Raw genomic sequence first — 24171 nt, forward strand, 5'->3', positions numbered from 1 at the left:
GCACACACCCCTCCTATGTCTGGGCACTGCTGGGAGGACACTGCACACACCCCTCCTGTCTCTGGGCACTGCTGTGAGTGTTAGGCACCCACCCCTCCTGTGTCTGAGCACTGCTGGGAGGACTCTGCACACACCCCTCCTGTGTCTGGGCACTGCTGGGAGTACTCTGCACCCACCCCTCCTGTGTCTGAGCACTGCTGTGAGTGTTAGGCACACACCCCTCCTGTGTCTGGGCACTGCTGGGAGGACTCTGCACACACCCCTCCTGTGTCTGGGCACTGCTGGGAGGACTCTGCACCCACCCCTCCTGTCTCTGGGCACTGCTGGGAGGACTCTGCACCCACCCCTCCTGCGTCTGGGCACTGCTGGGAGTGATAGGCACCCACCCCTCCTGTCTCTGGGCACTGCTGGGAGCGGTAGGCACACACCCCTCCTGTGTCTGGGCACTGCTGGGAGGAATCTGCACCCACCCCTCCTGTGTCTGGGCACTGCTGGGAGTGATAGGCACACACCCCTCCTGTGTCTGGGCACTGCTGGGAGGACTCTGCACACACCCCTCCTGTCTCTGGGCACTGCTGTGAGTGTTAGGCACCCACCCCTCCTGTGTCTGAGCACTGCTGGGAGGACTCTGCACACACCCCTCCTGTGTCTGGGCACTGCTGGGAAGACTCTGCACCCACCCCTCCTGTGTCTGGGCACTGCTGTGAGTGTTAGGCACACACCCCTCCTGTGTCCGGGCACTGCTGGGAGGACTCTGCACACACCCCTCCTGTGTCTGGGCACTGCTGGGAGGACTCTGCACCCACCCCTCCTGTGTCTGGGCACTGCTGGGAGGACTCTGCACCCACCCCTCCTGTGTTTGGGCACTGCTGTGAGTGTTAGGCACACACCCCTCCTGTGTCTGGGCACTGCTGGGAGGACTCTGCACCCACCCCTCCTGTGTCTGGGCACTGCTGGGAGGACTCTGCACCCACCCCTCCTGTGTCTGGGCACTGCTGTGAGTGTTAGGCACACACCCCTCCTGTGTCTGGGCACTGCTGGGAGGACTCTGCACACACCCCTCCTGTCTCTGGGCACTGCTGGGAGTGATAGGCACACACCCCTCCTGCGTCTAGGCACTGCTGGGAGGACTCTGCACCCACCCCTCCTGTGTCTGGGCACTGCTGGGAGGAATCTGCACCCACCCCTCCTGTCTCTGGGCACTGCTGGGAGGACTCTGCACCCACCCCTCCTGCGTCTGGGCACTGCTGGGAGTGATAGGCACACACCCCTCCTGTGTCTGGGCACTGCTGGGAGGACTCTGCACACACCCCTCCTGTCTCTGGGCACTGCTGGGAGTGATAGGCACACACCCCTCCTGCGTCTGGGCACTGCTGGGAGGACTCTGCACCCACCCCTCCTGTGTCTGGGCACTGCTGGGAGGAATCTGCACCCACCCCTCCTGTGTCTGGGCACTGCTGGGAGTGATAGGCACACACCCCTCCTGTGTCTGGGCACTGCTGGGAGGACTCTGCACACACCCCTCCTGTCTCTGGGCACTGCTGAGAGTGATAGGCACACACCCCTCCTGCGTCTGGGCACTGCTGGGAGGACTCTGCACCCACCCCTCCTGTGTCTGGGCACTGCTGGGAGGAATCTGCACCCACCCCTCCTGTGTCTGGGCACTGCTGGGAGTGATAGGCACACACCCCTCCTGTGTCTGGGCACTGCTGGGAGGACTCTGCACACACCCCTCCTGTCTCTGGGCACTGCTGGGAGTGATAGGCACACACCCCTCCTGCGTCTGGGCACTGCTGGGAGGACTCTGCACCCACCCCTCCTGTGTCTGGGCACTGGTGGGAGGAATCTGCACCCACCCCTCCTCTGTCTGGGCACTGCTGGGAGTGATAGGCACACACCCCTCCTGTGTCTGGGCACTGCTGGCAGGACTCTGCACACACCCCTCCTGTATCTGGGCACTGCTGGGAGTGTTAGGCACCCACCCCTCCTGTGTCTGGGCACTGCTGGGAGGACTCTGCACACACCCCTCCTATTTAACAATATATACGCTTAGAACATACACGTGTGTGGGTTCGCTCCATGGGGGTACGGGTCGTACTTACACTGTTGGGGTGGGAGTACGCTCCATACGTACGCGGGTGGGGGTACGGGTCGTACTTACACTGTTGGGGTGGGGGGTACGCTCCATACGTACGCAGGTGAGGGTACGGGTCGTACTTACACTGTTGGGGTGGGGGTACGCTCCATACGTACGCGGGTGAGGGTACGGGTCGTATTTACACTGTTGGGGTGGGGGTACGCTCCATACGTCCGCGGGTGAGGGTACGGGTCGTACATACACGGTTGGGGTGGGGGTACGCTCCATACATACGCGGGTGAGGGTACGGGTCATACATACACGGTTGGGGTGGGGGTACGGGTTGTACATACACGGTTGGGGTGGGGGTACGCTCCATGCATACGCGGGTGGGGGTACGGGTCGTACTTACACTGTTGGGGTGGGAGTACGCTCCATACGTATGCGGGTGGGGTACGGGTCGTACTTACACTGTTGGGGTGGGGGTACGGTACGTACATACACGGTTGGGGTGGGGGTACGCTCCATGCATACGGGGGTGGGGGTACGGGTCGTACATACACGGTTGGGGTGGGGGGTACGCTCCATGCATACGCGGGTGGGGGTACGGGTCGTACTTACACTGTTGGGGTGGGGGGTACGCTCCATACGTACGCGGGTGAGGGTACAGGTCGTACATACACGGTTGGGGTGGGGGGTACGCTCCATGCATACGCGGGTGGGGGTACGGTCCGTACATATCCATACCCACGCTGTGGAATGCTTGTGCGGGCCGTACCCAGGCCTTTGCCACGTGGGTACAGCCTTCCCGCCATTGTTGGGGTGACGTAGGTGTGGGCGGGGTACGACTCGTACCCACGCTCTTAAGGCGTGGGTACGGGACGTACCTGTATTGTTGTGTTGCCAGTTCGTGTCGTCCAGCACTTCCGTTGTGTTGGACGCTGGCTTTGCTGGACACGCCCCCACCCCCTCGTAGTGACCAGGGCCTGGGGGTCAGGTATGTCCAGGGCATGTGTGCTGTGTGACTTTGGTGGGGGTTTTGTGGCCTGCCCCTGGTCCTGCCCCCCCCCCTCCCCCCTCCCTTTGTTGTTCTGACCTTCTGCGGCGTCTGCGTCCGAACCTGTAGAGGAGGTCGACTGCTATGAGGGCCGGGATGACACGTAGGTTCGGGTCCATGTCTGTCCGTCGCGTGCAGGTACTCCTTGTTCGTGTCGTCCTGATTTCCCGGCAGTTTTGGGCAGTCGGAAAATATTCACCGTGCGGGATGACGTCGGTGCGCATCGTAATTCCTGGTTCGTGAATGGCAGGCTGCGTGCGTCCCGACGTCACGTCGGCGCTTTCCCGGATCGCATTTGTATGTTTATTTTCGTCGGTCAGGGTTTTGTACGATTCGTACGGAAATGGAGTTTCCGTGCGAATCGGAATTCCATGTTTGTAAGTTTTGACGACCGGGTACGCGTCGGACGGAGAATATGCTCCGTCCGACGGTTCGTACCCGGTTTTTACAGGATCGTGATCGGCACCCTAATGTTCCTTGTCAAGGATAGGAACGTGAAGGACTGCCAAGACCCAAACTAGTGTGAATGACTGAGAGGACAATAGCAACCTGTACAAGAAGGTTTACATGCTGTTACTTCGGAACTTTCACCTGTGAAACTATGAAAAAGAATACAATTGGGGGAATGTTATGCCCGGTCTCATGGGAAGCAGGCATACCTGGAAATATTGAAAAGTATTACAAAATTCAGCAGATTTAGCCAATCAGAACACTTTTACTCCTAAATTGTTGCACATTGTCCTAAAAGTAAGGCGAAAAAGAGTATATGGGGAATTTAGAAGAGGAAAAAAAGTCTGTATCATTATCCCGTTGGTGGCTGTTGGTGTGGAGGATCGATTTGTTGGTTGGTTGGCACGATCGCCTGGTCCCTTGGCTAAATTGTGGGGACTGCGTCGTACTGAGAGAGATTTCCTGGACTTACCTGGGTTCCTTTTTGATTATAAAAGGACGATTCCATCTGAAGGAATTTTTATTTATGCCATGGGTTGACGGGTTCTTCTGGAAATGGTTGCCAATATTCAAATTTAGGTAAATATGAATGTTCTGTAAATTTGTGTTCAAGATCAAAGGTCGAAATCACTTAATAGAAATCTGATATGAACTGTAATCTTGAATATGCTAACAGAGTGAATTAATTAGATAAACTAAACATTGATTAATAAGAAATGAGTTTGTGATTCTTTAATAAGGTACTGAAAGTTAACCGAAAGGTTCCGAAACTTTGAATGTGTTTAGCCGGTTCTAAATCACCATCAACCAATCCAACTAATTGGTCCATCGACCAAGTGGTGGAGTGCCTTGATGTTAAAATTAGGATTCTATAGGTGAAGATGTATATAATGTATATAATGTAAATAATTTTTCCGATAGGTAGCAAGGTACCCCCCCCCCCCCCCATGTCCAGCGCTTCTTTTTCTCCTGTGCGCAGATTCAAGTGAGACGTATGAGTGTTGGTGTTCTGGGCCCCACCAATCAATGAATGTATGAATGAGTTAGTGTGGTGACGAGTCTGTGACATAGCGGTAATATGTAAATTTGCCCTTTTCTGCTGGAGCAGTATCTAAGCATGTTTAAGGGCTTAATAGTGGTAGGATAACTATTGTGGTTTATGGACTTGCTGCAGAGATGCGTGTACCTTTTGCTTACATAAATATAATATAAATAGGATCACTACGCAGAGGGCTGAAAAGGCATTTTTCAAATGACGCTCTTGTCAGAAACTGTCATATCTCCATAATCAGCAACACTTTAATGGAGACAGGACTGTAGGGGACAAAGCAATGCAATCCTGGCATGTCGCCTGTAAATTAGGGATGAATGCTAACACTTTAACTGAATCAGTATTATGACACACTTATTTGCTATACACCCAGTGTTTATATCTGATGCACAATTTTCTGAAGGGCACATACTTAATTTGGTGTGAAGAAAGAGTGCAGGAAGCAATAAATCTGTCAGACACAGTGCATTTCTTCTACAGATAAGTGCTCCTAAGCTGCCCATTTAACATTTTGGTCTCTTCATCTGTGTTTTACTAAACTTCACTTTTTCATGAGCCAACTAATATTTAAAGGCAGAGCCTCACAATTAATCTAGAAAGAACATGATGACAACACTCACTTTTAAGCAATTACAAAAAGGTTTAAAAGGATCAATTGTTTAGCTAAAATGCGAATAGATCGATAAAACATAATATAACTAGATAGATGGCCTTTGGAAGTGCAGATACAATACAATTAAATACAATTAAATACAATTATCAACAACTATGACTTCACTGCATTTACAGAATTACAAGGTAAAAAAAGACAAATGCAGAAAGGTACCCATATAGACCTCAAAGTATCTCTTATCGCTTGTTAGTAGAACATCAAGTTAAGATTCATACTTTGCTTTCTGGTTTTTGCAGTTCTGTATGTCTTATTGAAAAAGAAAAACTGAACTGGATTTGCAACTCAAATTGTTCTGAAGCACGCTCCAAAAATATGTGCGTTTGCTTGTAAAACTATGTTTTCAGTGTTCTAAACAAATAGATGACTAAATTACAAAGAAGAAAGTTAGAGATTTCAATTTGAGTTGTCCAGATGTTCAAGGTTAGGAGGTAGTTTATCCAGTCATTTATTTCCTTCACAATCTTATACCTGTGGTTTTGAAGTTATTATTATAAACATAAACATTTATGTCCATGAATTTTAAAAAAATGTGCACATTTGATTTCAGCATTCTCCACTTTTAAGCTTGACAATTAAGTGTCATTCAAAGTATCACAGATAGTCCATACAAAGACACTCTGTAACTTGCACACACAAAAGTGGCATACATATGCATACTGAAAACCTGGAAAGTATGTGCTTTTCTTAGTCAATGACACATGGGTCTGTCATTTATGGACAAACTCTTTCAAACTTCACCAGCTACCACACGTGTGAGTGTGAGAGTGTAGTCCCTTTAGGAGTCTCGGAGGACATAATAATGAGAAACTTCCCTTTCAATGAACACCACCACAAGGTAAGAGCTCAAACACACAACTTTCCTCCTTCCTGCTGAGAGCAAAGAAGATCTATCTGGTAATGAAATATGCATGCTTAAGGAAGGCTGAAAAGACAATATACTTTATCCAATGTACTTCTTAACTATTTATGTTACATGTAAAAAACAGAACCATGAGCTATGGTGTGGATCAACTAAATTCCAAGTTTAGACACAGCTTAGAGACAGCTTCCAAATAACAAACCAGGAAAACTGACTACATGATATCACAACACATTCCATATAAGACAAGATCAGCACTCATAGGGACATAGAACACAGTGGAACTTGACACTACACAAAAAACAATGCAACAAAATATAGAGGTTATTATTCACGAGTACAACAAAATGTAAACAACAAATCATGATGCACAAAAACAGAGGTTTAAATATAAATAGCATAAAGGCCTAAAAATCATCACAAAATGTAAACAATCATTGTTTTAAGAATGTAAAAATCAACTTTGTATAATGAAACAAATTGTAAAATTACATTGGCCCCTGATGAGAGGGTTTCTTATCTGAGAAAAATGTATCTGAGGTGTGTTAGAATAGAACAATTCATACTTATGTATTGTTTAATGTAAGTTAGCATTCGCTGCGATATTTTCGATGTAGGGGCCATTTTGAGTCATAATCTAAACTAATTCTTTCTCATTTCAGAGAAAAGGCTTCTATTAAGTTTCTTTTCCCCGAGGTTGGGTTTTGCTTCACCAATGAATACACTGTTCTTATTAGTGCATATCTTTCCCTTTAGATGGAGGCCTTCTCCCACTTGTCTAGTGGCGGGCACGGGCAGAGTGACCTTGAGTAGTAGATAGTGTGTGCCCGGCCTCAGACTAAAAACCTATCCTCTGTACTTCATTCTTTAGCTGCACCTGCTTGCAAAATTCCATTGTGGGTGTGTTTTCATTGTTTCTAAAATGTACATAATGTATCTTTACGCTTGCGGATGTCAATCCCTCTGAAGCACTCCTAGCGACTGGGCAGACTGGGCTCCACTCTGAGTGTACCTGAATAAACAGATATTGGTTCGTATTCTTTAGTGTCTGACCGACTCTTCATTTTGTATGGAAGGCTGAGAGATGGTCGTGAGTGACCCGGGAGACCCTAATAGGTTCACTTCCTTCAGTTGGCGCCCGAACAGGGACTCCTTCGGATGAGTGACCCATCCCCTTCCGCGGACGGGGGGGTCGAGGCCATCGTCGGGTCGGACTGACGGTTCAGGGATCCCTGTATGAGGAGCATTGATTCCTCGCAGCTGCCCCTTCCATCCTGCCGGACAGTGCCTCCTCCAGTGGTCATCTCGACTGGAGTCCTGAACGGCGAAACCCTAGGATCTGACTGTTTGGTCTGAAGAGTCGGCAGTGGAGAATTAGTTCAATTGACACGTATATATCAGGTGAGTTTGTTTTGGTTCTTTGTGGATAAGGTACCATTTTGGTTTGAATTTGATACGGTCTGAGGACTGTTTTTGGATAAAAGTATTTGCAATTGCTTTGCCAGGCATAAATAGTGATCTTGTTTTCTTTTGAGAATGCCTGGTATCAGTAAACTGTTTTCTTTGTGCTGTTGCTGTTGTTCTGCGAATGCTCAACTGGAAAAAGCTCAGCCGGCACCTCCAGAAGGCACTCCTAATTTTGATAAGTATGTGAAGCATGGTCTTGGCCCTATTATGTTTAGTACATTATGGCACAAATATACGAGGGACAATGCCAAGTTGCAGTGATCATTGACGGGCACTTTCAATGAACAAAAGATTGGGTTTTTGTAGGAACAGTTATTTAAAAGACGAAGTAGACAGTCAATTTTTGATTCTCTCAGAACATGGCAGACGGCAGCTAGGTAGAGACAATTGAAAATGGAAAAAGATGCATGAAAAGGGAAGATACAGATGCTGACTCAGAAAGCTGTAGCATATGATAGAGAAAAACAGGAGAAGGGAGTTGAATGTGAAGATAGGAGATTTCGATTGCATACTGATAAATCGTACAGCTCAGGAGGAAACTGATACTTTTGTGGAGGAATTGTTAGAATCTTGCCCCCGTATGCCCTGCAAAGGATATATCCCACTGTCCCTGTGTCATAACAGCCCCCTGTTAAAGCTGTTCCCACTATCACCGTATCTACTGTTGTTGTCTCAACAGCTACGGCTTCGGCTCCTCCTTCTTTGCCTTCGCCGTCTGTGGCCACCGTGATGACTGTTAGCACACCAAGCACACCTATTGTTTCGGCATCCCTTTCTTTAGCTCTCTCTCCCTCGGAGCACCCGCTTGCGATGATCCTACCCAGTACAATCCTACCAATTGCTTCTGTTGTTTCTCCATCTTTGATGGTTCATTTCCCAGCATTATAGGGTGTTGAGACGCCAACACGTGGATTTGAGGATAGAGATTTGGCAAAATGTAATGAGCGTATTGGCCCTTTTGTACGGTACACGGTGTGGGAAGAGGAGAAGAAGGTAGTAGCTAATCAGGCTGCGCAGTGGGGTCGTAATCCCATTTATAGTGTGAGGATGTTTGGGATGTTATAAAAGATTATGAGACTTTTATACAACAGCATGCTCTTAAACATATGTCCTCTACGTTGATTGGTCTTTGGCAGCAACATTTTGAGGATGATGCGCCGCAAATAGTATTTGATATTCGAGGCCATGTATATGCCAGTGGTATGGACCCAGGCCAAGTTTCTGGGAATGTCACCATGTTGGTTGCCTATAGGGGCAGGTTGCATGAAAAGAGTCCCAATCCGGTGTCTCTGTTTCTGATGCGAGAAGTTCATCCCATATATCACCCAGAGATACCAGAGTTAACGGACCAACGTAGTAATGTTAATTGAGGGGGTGTAGTGGCCCGTTTCCAAGAACAATGGGTTTATACTCCGTGGAAAAGAAGTGAGGTTTTATCCCTTAAGACTTATTTGCCAGCTCCTACGAAAAATCCTACTGCTAATTATAAGGAACTGATGGTAATGACTCTTGCTGATATTGAAATATTTTTTGGTCTTCTTGTTCTGGTTGATATTTGGGGGCAGGTTCATACTCACGATCATGTCGCAGAGTTGGGTGGTACATGGCATCAAATAAAAGCATGGGATCAGGAAAGAAAGCCAGGTGATAAGCCCCGAACCGAGATACTTGCTTTGCAAGGTCATAATATTACAGATATGCATTCTCTTATTCTGCCGAGGAAAGTAGATTGGGACTAGTTGACGGCTTGTCGACAAAAGAAAGATGAGAGTGTGTCAGATTTTTTCACGGTTTGAGGAAACATTTTTGGATTACAGTGGCCAGGATCTGTCTATTGAGGGAGGTGTTCGGTTGTTTGTCAACATGTTTGTTTCTAATTCACTTCCCGAAATTGTGACTCATTTACAGGCTTCTGAAAGTACCTGGTCCACCTCTTCCCCTTCTGTTATTTTGAATATGGCTCAATATTATGAGCATCGGGACCTAGAGGAGAACGAGAGGACAGTGAAAATACATAAGGATTTGAAGAAAAAGGTATTGTTGCAACAGGCTTTTAGAGAGAATGGTAGAGGCCTTGGTGGCCCTGCCAGACAGCTGTCACATACTAGTAGGCAGCCGAATATGACGCCTTTGGGGACAAATCAGTGTGCATATTGTAAGGAAGAGGGCCATTGGCATAGCGAGTGTCCTGTGCTTCTACAGAAGGAGTTGGTTCAGCGAGGGCGAGGCCCTCTGGGACGAGGTCGAGGGCAGATTGGGCTCAGGCTGCTGCAGCCTCACAGGGTTGTTCTGATAATAATTACTTTGATGACCCTTGTGATGGACAGTATTATCATGATGACTATGATATGGATGAGGCGACAGGAATGTGTTATAGCTAGGACAGCCAGGGACAGAGTTAGCCCGAAACCGGTCCCAGGATGCTTTTTTCCGGTCCAGGGAAGACATGGCTTGGCAGTTCGGGCTGGACTGTTCCCATGAGGCACAGGGTCAAGACTGATTTGCCTACAGCTGTGTCTGAACTGGGGTGGCAAAGTGAGCTAAAGAATGATGATAGATTCAACCCAGATCTATGACTGGGGGTGAGTGTTTGAAAAGTTTCAGCACTCCGTCCAATCAATCAATCAATCAATCAATCAATCAAGACATTTGTAAAGCGCGCTACTCACCCACGAGGGTCTCAAGGCGCTGGAGGGGGGGGCTGCTGCTCGAACATCCAGGTCTTGAGTAGCCTCCTGAAGGTAAGTAGGTCTTCGGTCTGCCGTAGGAAGATGGGTAGGGTGTTCCAGGACTTGGCGGCGAGGTCGGAGAATGATCTGCTGCCGGTGGTCACTCTTCAGATGCAGGGGACGGTGGTGAGGGCGAGGTCAGCGGAGCGTAGCTGGCGGTTCGGGGTGTACAATGTGAGTCGTTTGTTTAGGTATGCTGGTCCGGTGTTGTGGAGTGCTTTGTGTGCGTGGGTGAGGAGCTTGAAGGTGCTCCTCTTGTTGATGGGAAGCCAGTGCAAGTCTCTCAGGTGGGGTGTGATGTGGCTGTGGCAAGGGATGTCGAGGATCAGGCGTGCAGAGGCGTTCTGTATGCGTTGAAGTCGTTTCAGCAGTTTGGCCAGGGCTCCCGCGTAGAGGGTGTTTCCGTCGTCCAGTCTGCTGCTGACGAGGGCCTGGATGACCGTTCTTCTAGTGTCGGTGGGGATCCACCTGTTGATCTTTCGGAGCATGCGGAGGGTGTTGAAACAGGAGGATGAGATGGTGTTGACTTGCTTGGTCATGGAGAGCGTTGAATCGAGGATGAATCCCAGGTTGCGTGCGTGGTCGGTGGGTGTTGGTGCTGCTCCCAGGGCGGTCGGCCACCAGGAGTTGCCCAGGCAGAGGGGGTGGAGCCGAGGATGAGGACCTCCATCTTGTCCGAGTTCAGCTTTAGGCGGCTGTTCTTTATCCATTCGGCGACGGCTTTCATTCCTTCGTGGAGGTTGGTTTTGGTGGTGAGAGGGTCCTTGGTGAGCGAGAGGATCAGTTGTGTGTCATCGGCGTAAGAGATGAGGGTGAGGTTGTGCAGTCTAGCGACGTAGGCGAGCGGGGCCATGTAGATGTTGAACAACGAGGGAGGATCCTTGGGGTACGCCGCAGATGATCTTGGTGGCTTCGGATCGGAAGGGGGAGGCGGATGCACTGCGTTCTGCCAGAGAGGAAGGAGGTGGTCCAGTCCAGTGCTTTGCCTTGGATTCCTGCGTCGTGGAGGCGAGTGCGTATGGTGCGGTGGCAGACTGGGTCAAAAGCGGCTGATAGGTCAAGGAGGATGAGGGCCGTGGTCTCGCCATTGTCCAGCAGGGCCCTGATGCCATCGGTGGCGGCGATGAGGGCAGTTTCGGTGCTGTAGTTCCTGCGGAACCCGGACTGGGACGGGTCCAGGATGTTGTTCTCCTCGAGGTAGAGGGTCAGCTGTTTGTTGACAGTTTTCTCGATGACCTTCGCCGGGAACGGGAGCAGGGAGATGGTCCGGACGTTCTTGAGGCCCTAGGGTCTGCTTTGGGTTTCTTGAGCAGGGCTTTGATCTCGGCGTGCTTCCAGCTCTCCGGGAAGGTCGCGGTCTCAAAGGAGATGTTGATGGCTTTGCGGAGGTGGGGTGCGATGGTGGCCCTGGCTTTGTTGAAGATGTGGTGAGGGCACGGGTCTGATGGGGAGCCGGAGTGGATGGTGCTCATGATTTTGATGGTGTCGTCGTCGTTGATATTGGTCGAGGTGAGTAGGGGGTCGCCGTGGGTGGTGGCCGTGGGGTCTAAGGTGTCGTTGGCTGCCGTGGTAGACTGGTTGTCGAAGCTGTTGTGGATGTCTGCGATCTTGCGGTGGAAGAAGGAGGCCAGGGAGTTGCACAGGTCTTGTGAAGGTGGGATGTCGTTGGTGCTGGAGCTGGGGTTGGAGAGTTCCTTCACAATGTTGAAGAGCTCTTTGCTGTTGTGTGCGTTGTTGTTGAGGTGTTCCTTGAAGGAGGTCTTTTTGGCGGATCTGATGAGGTGGTGATGTTGGCGCATGGCGTTCTTGTGGGCTGCTTGGTTTTCTGGTGTCTGTTTGAGGCGCCATTTCTTCTCCAGCTTTCTGCAGTTTTGCTTGGAGGTCTGGAGGTCCACGGCGAACCAGCTGGCAGTCTTGTTGGTGCGACTGTTAGAGGGGTTCTTGATGTCCATCATCTCCTTGTGTTTGTTTTGTTCGCCCTAAGTTAGCAGGGTATGCCCAGACGAGGGTCCCTTGCTCACTTTGCCGCTGAATTCAAGCTAGCCTGGCTGATGAGGGCTGTTAGCCCGAAACCGGTCCCAGGAAGCTTGTTTCCGGTCTAGGGAAGACATGGCTTGGCAGTTCGGGCTGGACTGTTTCCATGAGGCACAGGGTCAAGACTGATTTGCATATAGCTGTGTCTGAACTGGGGTGGCAAAGTGAGCTAAAGAATGATGATGGATTCAACCCAGATCTGTGACTGGGGGTGAATGTTGGAAATGTTTCAGCACTCCGTCCATCATCTCCTTGTGTTTGCTTTATTCACCCTGAGTTGGCAGGGTATGCCCAGACATGGGTCCCTTGCTCACTTTGCCACTGTATTCAAGCTAGCCTGGCTGATGAGGGCTGTTAGGCTTAAACCAGTCCCAGGATGCTTGTTTCCGGTCCAGGGAAGACATGGCTTGGCACTTCGGGCTGGACTGTTCCCATGAGGCACAGGGTCAAGACTGATTTGCATATAGCTGTGTCTGAACTGGGGTGGCAAAGTGAGCTAAAGAATGATGATGGATTCAACCCCGATCTGTGACTAGGGGTGAGTGTTTGAAAAGTTTCAGCACTCCGTCCATCATCTCCTTGTGTTTGCCTTATAGCTAGGACGGCTAGGGACAAAGTGGGGGACCAGGTAGGATACCTGTAGACCAGCGTGTCCTTATGGAACAGTGGAATTACAAGGTTCGACTAAGAAATTTCTGGTGGACACAGGTGCAACAAAAAGTTCTGTTTCCCGAAATATGGTCCCTGTGGTGGCTGTCTGGCCATAATAATGTTTCGGTAGGTTTTTCAGGTGTACCAGTTCTAAGCCCCATTTCACGACCCCTTGCATTGACTATTGATCCTTTTACCGTGGATTCTCCATTTGTTTTGACATCCAATTGTGGTGAAAATCTGATGGGTTTCAATTTGTTGAAGAAATTGCATGCTACTATTTATTGTCTCTCCCTCTTCCTGTTGAATTTGCTGATATAACATCTACTTTAAGGGCGACTGGTGATACAGACGTGGGACTGCTGCATATACAACAGGTTTCGATTCAGGTTAAAGATAATGCTGTTTTGCCTCGTATTCCTCAGTATAAAATACCTCAGGCAGGAGAAGGTCCCTTTTACAAAATATTCAGGATTTGCTAAAGAAAGGCCTAGTTGAGGAGACGTCTGCAAATATTTGTAATAGTCCCATTCTTCCAATTAAATGGACACCATCCGGTTCCCCTGATGATCATGAAGATGTTTGCCGTTTGTGATTGTGCGCAAAGTTAATAAAATAGTGGTTCCTCAGTTTCCAGTGTTTCCAGATATCACTACACGTTTGACAATGATTCCTTCCACTGCTAAATTCTTTTCTGTCATTGATTTGAAAAACGCATTCTTCAGTATTTCTATCCATCCAGATAGAAGATAACTGTTTTAAAAATATATATATATTATTTCATTTTCCCATTTCAATAAAACAATACAATCAAATCATAAAAATTATGACGATAAAAGAGGAACTAAGGATGCAAAAGGAAATTAACAAAGGAAAAAACACAGGTTCCACTTTGTAATATAATACATACATAATAAAATCACAATCCACATAAGCTCTCTAGCCAAACATAGTGTAATAGATGCACCTCCACATTGCCAACTCACAACCAACAACCAGATCTTGCAAGGTTATAGAACACAACGTTTGTACTCCTCTTGGGTCAACAAGGTCATAGGTTTAGTAGTCTAGCTGACTTGGGCAGTTATCTTAGTAGTATACAATCCCATCTCCCGATACTTTAGCTATGTCTACTGTGTCAATGGATCATCCTCTACTATAATAGGTGTTGCAGTTTGATCCATTGCTTTAGTCGCAAAGTAAGTGGCGTAAAGGCCCAAAAGTTCTTCGTCGATTCCTAGGGGAAAGGAGCTCACTGTACGCTTCTGTTTGTGTGTTGCAATACAGCATATCTCTAGTCCATTGTTTCAGCGTGGGGAGGGGGCCTCTGGACCAGTGCATTGTCAAGACTCGTTTGGCAATTAGGAGCGCCATATCTACCAGGCGCCTAAGGGGTTTCCGTATCTTCTTGGAGTAACCTAGTAATGCTAGTAGCATGTCTGGGCTAAGGTCTACCTGCGTTATCGTCTGAATTTCGGTAAAGATTTGTGTCCAATAGGTAGCAATCTGTGGACAGAGCCATGTTAGGTGTAGGAAGTCAGCCTCTAGTGCCCCTCAACAATTGCAGCTAGCCATGTCACGTAGCCCATATTTGTGGAGGCGTTGTGGCGTGTAGTAAATGTGATTCAAGAATTTAAACTGGATGAGCCTATGTCACCCATTAAGCGAGATACGCTTAGTTGGCTCACAGCAGTATCTCCACATGTCGTCGTCAATGTCCAGTTCTAAGTCCATTTGCCAGGCAAGTCGGGCTTTATTGTGGCGGTCTCTATATAGTTCCTGCGTCTGGGAATGTATCCTTGCCACTATCCGTTTAGGGGACGTTGCTCGAATCATTGCAGTAAAAGAGCGCACCTCCAGGGGTTCCAGCATTTTATCGCCCAGCATTTGCCTTAACGCACTCCGGGCTCTGAAGTAATGGAAGGTATTTAAAAACGTGGGCCTCGGTTCCCTTTCTAGTAGATCTACCCCCTCCCCTCCCCTCCCATCACTGAAAAAGTCTCCTATTATGTTCAACCCCAAAGTGTGTAGAGCTGCTATCATCTCTGGTGAAGTTAACGTCGGTAACCATTCGCACCAGGCTATGGGCGTATGAGGCCAGTATAATATGGTTGCCACCTGTCTGTTTATAAGGTTGTGCAATGCATGGACTGTCCAGCCAAAAATAGGCGTGTAAGGCTTGGGCCGCCTGGTAATATAGACCAAGATCCGGTGCTCCCAATCCGCCCATCGAATAAGGTAGGACCGTCAGTTTCCAAGAGGCACTGTGTTGTTTGTTGGCCCATGCCAACTTGATTAGCATTGAGCGAATATGTTTGAAGAATTGAGCTGATAGGACCATTGGTATGTTAATAAATAAAAAGAGAAAGCGGGGAAGAACCACCATTTTCATTAATGATATTCTGCCTAGTAGGGAAAGGGGGCGGCGAATCCAACGCTCAATGTCAGCTTCTAACTTAGCTACTGCGTGTCCATAGTTCTCTTGGAACTCAAGTTCTGGATCTGTGTGTATCTGTATCCCCAGGTACCGTACCGGGTCCTCGGTCCACTGCAGCGGGGTAGCAGATATCTGTTTGGGTTCACACTATCTGGATGGAGCTTTAGGTTCTGTCGAGCTCCTCAGGGCTATACAGAGAGTCCGAGCATCTATAGCCTGGCATTAAAAAGTCATTTGGATCCCCTTTCGTTTCTTGCAGGTAATGTATTGGTGCAGTTCTGATACAGAGGAGGGTTGTAAAGATAGTACAGTTAAACTATTTTTGCATTTGGCTCCACATGGACATAAAGTTTCCCTTTCTAAATTACAGTATTGTTGACAGGAGGTCACCTATTTCGGTCACCTACTGTCAAAGGAGGGTAGGGGGTTGACCCCTGAGAGCGTCAGTACCATTGTTAAAAATGCCCATTCCACACACTCAGAAAGATGTGCGTGCTTTTATAGGTATCATTTACTACTGTCGGAAGTAGATACCGAATTATTCCCTACTAATCAAGCTCTTGCTTGCACTAACAATGCAAGAAGTGCATGAGCCTTGAGCCTTTGCCTTGGACGTCTGAATGTCAGCAGTCTTTTGAGCAATTGAAAACTGCACTTTGTTCGGCTCCAGTACTTGGCACCCCTAATTACAATAAACCGTTTGTGTTTTAGGTCCATGAGATGGTTGGGTGTGCGTTATCTGTCCTAACACAAAAATTTGGAGACAAGCAACGGACGTGTGCTTTTTTTCTGCTGTTCTTGATCCAGTCGCGAGAGCCCTCGCGAGTTGTCTAAGAGCGGTCGTGGCCATGGCCACTTTGAGCTGGACTCGTGCTTGTTACTGACCTCACAGTCATGGCACCCCATGCTGTGGATACACTTCTAAATAAGAAAAAGACACAGCTTCTCACCAGTGCACGTCTTGCTGTGCTATGAATTGACATTGTTTGCTAAACATTTTACGATTAAAAGATGTGCTACTCTGAATCCAGCCACGTTACTACCCCTCCCTTCCGATAGTGATGAAGTTGACAAACATGATTGTATCTTCCGGACGGAAGAAGAGACGAAAGGACGGGTACACTTGACTGACGTTCCCTTATCTGACCCACAAGGGGAACTATATGTTGATGGCTGTTGTTTCAAATTACCAGACGGCACTACAACTGCAGCATATGCTATTACCACACTGCGTACAATAGTAGAGACATCACGGGTCCCTTATCAGTCGGCTCAAGCTGCTGAGCTTGCTGCCCTTATTGGAGCTTGCGAACTGAGTGAGGGATTGGTTGTCAATATCTATACTGACAGCCAATATGCCTTTGGGGTCGCACATACGTTTGGGGGAATCTGGGCTGAGAGAGGGTTCCTTACTTCCCATGGCATTAGAATTCAGCATGGGCATCTTATTGTGAGGCTTTTGTCTGCTTTGACTTACCCCAAGAAATTGGCCATAGTGAAGTGTAGTGCCAACTGGAAGGTCGCTGATGATGTAGGTAGGGGAAATGCTTTTGCAGATCAGACAACTAAGGAAATGGCCCGGACTAAGATGAAAAGAATGTTTGTAGCAGGTCCGGCTAGGTGAGTGCCTGAGGTTGTCATGGTTGAGGACACCCTTGAAAATGTAAAAGAGATACAAAGCGAAGCCACAGTAGAAGAGTTAGCAGTGTGGCAGGAAAGTACAGCACAATTGAACTCTGAGGGATGTTGGATTGATAAGTCAGGGAAGCAGAGATTGATGTTGCCAGATGCATATGTTCTTTCTGTAGTCACTATGGTTCACGGCCCAGCTCATATCAGTGCTAAGAGTATTTGCAAGTTGTTAGACCCTGAATGGCAGAATGACAATATTCCTAATACAGCTGCACATTTAGTGAAGTATTGTATGGTGTGCATGATGCACAATCCTGGTTAGGGTACCCCTACACCGTCTGGTAACTTTGCACCACCCACATTTCATTTTGAGGTCCTTCATATGGATTATATAGAATTAGAGAGATGCAACCAAGGTCAATACAGCCATCACGACTGCAGAGGTACTCCTGAAGGAGTTCTTACCTCGTTTCGGCTTGCCCCGATTGATTTGGAGTGAAAACGAAAGTCATTTTAATGCAAACGTGATCCAATTGATTTGTGATAGTTTACACATAAAGCAAATAATCCATGCTGCCAATCATCCACGGTCAGCAGGCTTGGTTGAGAAGTACAATGGTACTCTCAAGCTCAAACTGGCAAAAATTCAGGAGACCACAGGGTTAAAGTGGCCAGATGCTTTACCGTTAGCTCTTTGGTCAACAAGAATGACAGCGCATTCTAGAACGAGATTGTCACCGTATGAGGTCGTGTTTGGACGCCTGGCAAATGTCTGGGGCGTCCCGCGCCCTCGCCGGTTCTCTGATATTGAGTATCCATTACTGATTGATTATCTAGGCTAATTAACTGAAAGTTTGCTTTCTATTCACCAACAGGTCTGGGACACCCTACCAGCAATACCAGAGGGGCCCAGGCATGACATCCAGCCTGGATTCCTTTGCCCCTGGCCTACGACCAGTGGGTGAAGGATGGAGTAAGGGACTCTGAGTGTGAGAGGGTGCCTCGGTTTGTCCCTTTCAGTGATGCTAAACTGACCAGGACGCAAACGGAGAAGGAGAATGAAGATGTGCTGAATGCAGCTTTTCCTCCAGAAATATGAGCCATCCAGGAGCCTCTGTTTGTTGACCATTCTGTGCTTGGGGCCACTAGGTACAATTTATTCCCTCGGCTGGGGGACGGTGCACTAAAAGAGAAGAAAGATTAGTTAGGGATGGACTGTATAAGTCAGGACGTACTTTGCTATAGTACCAACGGAGTTAGTTTAGGGTGATGAGAGTTCTGTGCACTGTTTGATCATTGGACAAGATAAATCGAAGTATCCCTAGGGGGTATATTATGCTGGTCAATGTGGAATACGAGCTTAGGACAGAGCAAGCTTCACCGCCGGTGCTCAAGAGGGCCAACGTATTGATGGACAATAGGAGCTTGTACCAGTGAGGCTCTGATGAACACTGGGAACTCATATATTTCTTCGTATTTTGCCCCCCCATTTCATCATTTGCTATGCATCCCTTTGGTAGAATGGTTACTGAGGAAGAGCAGCCAGTGATTCTTGTTGCCCAGCACAATGCAGTGTTGACCCGTAAACAAAAGGTAACATGTATTGCCCTTGTGGTTTTGCTGTTAATCATGTTATGTGGGGTGTCATGGGTTTTGGAACGTGATCAGAGTGTACCTTTATATAGTAAGGATAAGGTTGGTCCTCAAGTCCAAAAGAAAAGGACAGCCCCAAGCAATGTGTTTCTAGATACACACAAGAGGTACATTGGAGAAGGGACTGCTTGTAACCCCACTGAATCTGTCACTAGTCTATGGACAGCATATTCATTGTCAATTATCAATTATACCTATATTCGGCCCCTTGACTTCGTAGAAGTACAAGGAGTATTTGGATTTGGCTATCCAGGTCCTGTCTATATCATAGAAAGCCACGAGGCATGGGTTATCCGGGGTATGGAAAAACAGAATGTAACTCTGGTGGGTTACCAGTATAAGGAGTTGACAGTTCCCCCGAGAAGCTGGCTATTACCCTGCTTGTTGTCCAATTAGACATTTTACTGACACTATCTTGTATGTCAATGGTTCAGGGATAGTATTGTGTAAGGGCAAGTACTTTTTGGAAAGTCCAAAGAACCCCAGTACCTTAGGGTGGAATTCCTGATATTCTGCGAGGACTATGATAGAACGATTTATACACACCCAGGTTTTTGGGACATACTCTAATCTTCATAATGGTACAAATGATGTGGCACTTTGGATGGTGCTGCCATTGAGTGTACCTTGCAAACATGCGAAGTATAAAGTCAGATGGGTTAAAAGGACTTTGACCAAAGAATTCTGTGAAGGAGTGACAGATCTTGAAGTTAATAACTATAGTAATGGTATTACTTTTGGATACATCCTCTTCTCCATAATTACATTTGGTGGTACTGCTATGGCCAGGGTTGAGAAAGCTGGAGAATATTTTGGATGTAAGCTGCAAATATTGTCTAACTCTACAGTAGCAGCTTTGCGTGACATCACCACCCAATTGGAAAATATGTGAATATATTCTGAGCAGACTAGATATGCGGTTGATGTCATCCTAGCTAAGAGTGGTGGTGTGTGCGCAGTAGTCAGAGACCAGTGTGTAGTCGGAATCACAAATATGGGTAAAGAATATTACCCAACACATTTTAGACATCCTAGAAAATGTTAAACTGGGGATGGATCCTTGAAAAGTTGATTTATCTTGTTGTGATTTTGTTCTCTTGCTGTGTCCTTGTTCAATGTCTTCCCTTCTGTTGTTCTTAAAAAAATAGCGATTGATGACACCAATGCTGCAATTATGGTCCAGAAAGAAATCGATGACTTCATGCAGATAGAGGAGGGCATTTTCGAGACTTCTTCCCTCCTTACGGTCTCCCTTTCTGATGCGGACAATATGGAGTGCTACTAAGAAGTCTCCCTATGACTTTCTGTTTTATTGATATATATGCCTTTTGCTATTATTAGAAAATGTTTAGCTCATGCTAAAAGGAGGGTCTATTCATGCTTATTTATTGTTTTATGTAAGTTAGCATTTGCTGCGCCATTTTCTATGTAGACGCCATTTTAAGTCATAATCAAAACTAATTCTTTCTCATTTTCGAGAAAAGGCCTCTGTTAAGTTTCTTTTCCCCTAGGTTGGGTTTTGCTTCACTAATGAATACACTGTTCTTATTAGCGCATACCTTTTCCTTTAGATAGATGCCTTCTCCCACTTGTCTAGTGGAGGGCACGGGCAGAGTGACCTTGAGTAGTAGATAGTGTGTGCCTGGCCTCAGAATCGAAACTTATCCTCTGTACTTCATTGTTTAGCTGCATCTGCTTGGAAAATTCCATTGTGGGCGTGTTTTCATTGGTTCTAAAATGTACATAATGTATCTTTAAGCTTGCTGATGTCATTCCCTCTGAAGCACTCCTAGCGACTGGGCAGACTGGGCTCCACTCTGAGTGTACCTGAATAAACAGATATCGGTTTGTATTCTCTACTGTCTGACCGACTCTTCATTTTGTATGGAACAGGCTAAGAGGTGGTCGGGAGTGACCCGGGTGATCCTAATCGGGTCACTTCCTTCAGTCGGACAATATTACATGCAGAAGAGCAGCACATCCAAGACATAAATCGCATTCAAGCCTTAATCAAAATAGTAAGAGAAAGGATAATTAGTTCACATGTATAGGATTTTACAAATGTGGCATGTGTTGAATAACTGTGCATTATATATGACACTTTAGGATGCAATGAAATGTTCTGAAGGGAGATCTTTTATTAATTGTAAAACAAGATATTTCATTTATGTTTTTCAATGTCCCTTTGAATTGTTAAACAGCAGTAGTACTGTCCGATGTCTTAAGCCACTGATTTTCGAACACATAATATCCATCAAAAGAGCAGATGAATGCTATCCAATTCCAATGCCCTTTAGAGAGAAACATGAAAGTGATTTGACTTTGTTGAAAAAGGCCGGCACCACATGCCCAAACATTGCTGACGTAGAAACAGAGAATTACGGCTGAGACAATTATAATCTAAACTAATTATCCTGTTATCAATGTTTGCCTAGAAAAGCTTGATGAAGGACTTCATTATTTTTTATAATACTTGCTATTGACAGACTTCCAAGAAACAACCCACAATGACTAGCTACATGTCTGTGAGATATTTTTTTCCTTAATGTAATGAATGAAATTAAATTAGAATGGTCCTTTGGTAAGCTCATAATGTGATGACAAGGACATTACATGTACTAGTATGCCCACTTGGACCTTATTCTTTCTATATGAAATGCATTTAATAATTTTGAGGTCACTATGTGATCATTTCGACATTCCACATAACACTGTTTTCGGATGAACAATAAGATAACTAGACCTTCACACATTGATTTCAATGTAATGAATTCCTTGAATTTTTAAGCTTGTTAATTAATTATGTTTTAGGCTTATGCGTGTGTACATTTAAGGTGTAAAACAATACCCTTTCAAGGTTAGGGTACTGCATAAATTATGCAAAAAAGAAGCAGAGAACTCTGGGTAGTTCCAAAGTTTAGGTGGAGAGCAGCTCCAGTTTAGGGGACCCCAAAACACCAGCAACACGATGAATTTACTCACCTCAAATGTCTGTTTTTCTAGCAAAGTGTTTAGGCATAGGGTTAACACAATGCCATCCATGCCAAGCTAGAAAGGGACAAAGGGCCTGATTTATATTTCGGTGGACGGCCGAAATATAATCTCCATTATATTCTTTGGGATTTATGCTTTGTTGGACAGAATATATGTCACCGTTATGACGGAGTAACCCATACGCCGAAATATAAATCAGGTCCAACGCCTTTTGCCTTTTCTACAGCAAAGTCTTTAAGCATAAGATTAGCACAGTGCCATTCACGCCGAGCTGTAAAATGGCATTTATACTTACGCACCACGTTTCAATTAATATCACTTGCACACTTCCATACTCATTCTTGTCACCTCACTCTCCACACTACAATAACTATAATTCGCCACTCTACCATGCAGTGCGTTCCGGCTAATAATATCATTTGCAATGTCATAAGTGTTTTATTTACTGCAATAAATTCACAGCCTCTAACTTAGGTAATATCCAAGGGTATAGGTAGTACATGGAGAAGGGGGCGAGATATAGTTAATGTAGTGGGGTGAGTGAGGTGATAGGACTGTTAACAGAAGTCGCCAAGTGATATTAATTGAATGGTGGTACGTAAGAATGAATGTGCGTGATAAGTATGGCTTACAGTAATATCAAAGCAGTGTGTAATTGATCATTTCGACAGATAAGACTAAGTTATGAATTTATTATGGTTGTACAGTGTGAGGTGCGTTTGGCAGAAATATGTTACAAATAAGTGCGCAAGTGATGCATAAATAATAAAATTAAGAGATAACTCTAACTGTAGAATTAGTAATGTTCATGGAGCCTTAATTTGGGTTTGTATACTGAACCTAAAGAAAGTTTTCCTAACTATAACTGATGTCAAACCTTAGTTTTTGTGTGGATTTCAATGGTTTTTACAATGTTAATAACACATGTGTAAATTTGTCCACTTTAGTTTAGTGGAGTAGGATGTTATTAAGTGGCGTGTGGTACAATATTGTGGTGGATAGTGTTTTAAAGTGTACTCTGGTACAGTATATTGTGGTACAGTGAAGTGGAGTAAAGTGGAATAAGGTATTCTGGAGTACGGTATAGTGGAATGCCATACCGCAAAGTGGCGGAGAGAAAAAGTTGCATACAGTGGAGTGACATAGAGGGAAGTTGGATACAATAGAGTGGCTTTCATTGGAGTGGCATAGTGTGGAGTGGTGTATAGTGCACTGGTATGCAGTGAGATAGCATAAAGTGAAGTGTGATAAAGTGGACTGACGTCCTGTAAATAATGTACATGTATTTGCGTATACTGTAGATGCGTAGAGTGTAGTGCTATGCCTTGCAGTGTTGTATAGTTTAGAGGCCTATTGTTAGACTATCGTATACTGAAATAGCATACAGTGAAGTGGCGTACAGTGGAGTGTGGTACAGTGGAATGGTGTAAACTGAAATAGTGTACTCTGGAGTGGGGCATACTGGAGTACTATATAGTGGAGTGGGGTAAAGTTTAGTGGTGTTCAGAGGGCTTAAGTAAAGTGGAGTGTGGTATAGTTAGTGTTGTAAAGTCAAATTGCGTACAATGGAGTGGCATATATTGGAGTGCTGTATAGTGCAGTTGTGCAGAGCGGTATACTGTAGACTACTATGTGGTAGAGTTTAATACAGCACAGTGCAATATTGTATATTGGAATAGCACAGTGAGGTGGAATGAAGTACCATTGAATTTATTCGTGTTTACTGTAATAAAGTTGAATTTAGTGGTGTTAACTGTTTAGATGTAGAGTGGAGTGCTATATAGTGGTGTTGCGTACAGTACAGTGCTGTCCACCTCAATTGGGTTCATTATACAAGTATACAGTGTAGTCACATACAGTGAAGTGTGTTTCAGTGGAGTGCTGCAGAACATAATCTTGTAAAGCGAAATAGCACACAGTTCATTGTGTTACAGTGCAGTGGCGTATAGTGTATTTCAGTACAATGCAGTAGCGTAGAGTACACTCCAGTAGTGCACCATCAAGTGGGCCATTCTGTTAGAGTTCAAGTTCAAATAATCTTTATTCGGTCAGCAGCATATCCATAAAAGCACATGTTAAAAACAAGTACAAATAGATCACAGAAATCAGTATCAGGTCCCCGAGGCAACAAGCCTTAGGAGGAGGGCCACTTGCGCCCCCTCCTTTTTAAAAAAATAACCCCAGAACCTGGCCCACCTGGGGGCCCTTTAGAAAACAAGCACGGGAGCTCGCACTTGTTGTTTTTTTTTTTACCGCAAATGTTGTAAATTTAGGGCAAATTATTATTTTTTTTAATGCTTTTATGCTGTGGCGGGGTTCCAGGGGAACCCCGATACCAAGGCTTGGGGGGGTCAGGATATTCTGCATGAGCTTGTTAATTATTCACGAAGCCCCCGCGGCCACAGAT

This window comes from Triturus cristatus, chromosome 1_2 (genome assembly GCF_964204655.1).
Source record: "Triturus cristatus chromosome 1_2, aTriCri1.1, whole genome shotgun sequence".
Taxonomy (NCBI): Eukaryota; Metazoa; Chordata; class Amphibia; order Caudata; family Salamandridae; genus Triturus; species Triturus cristatus.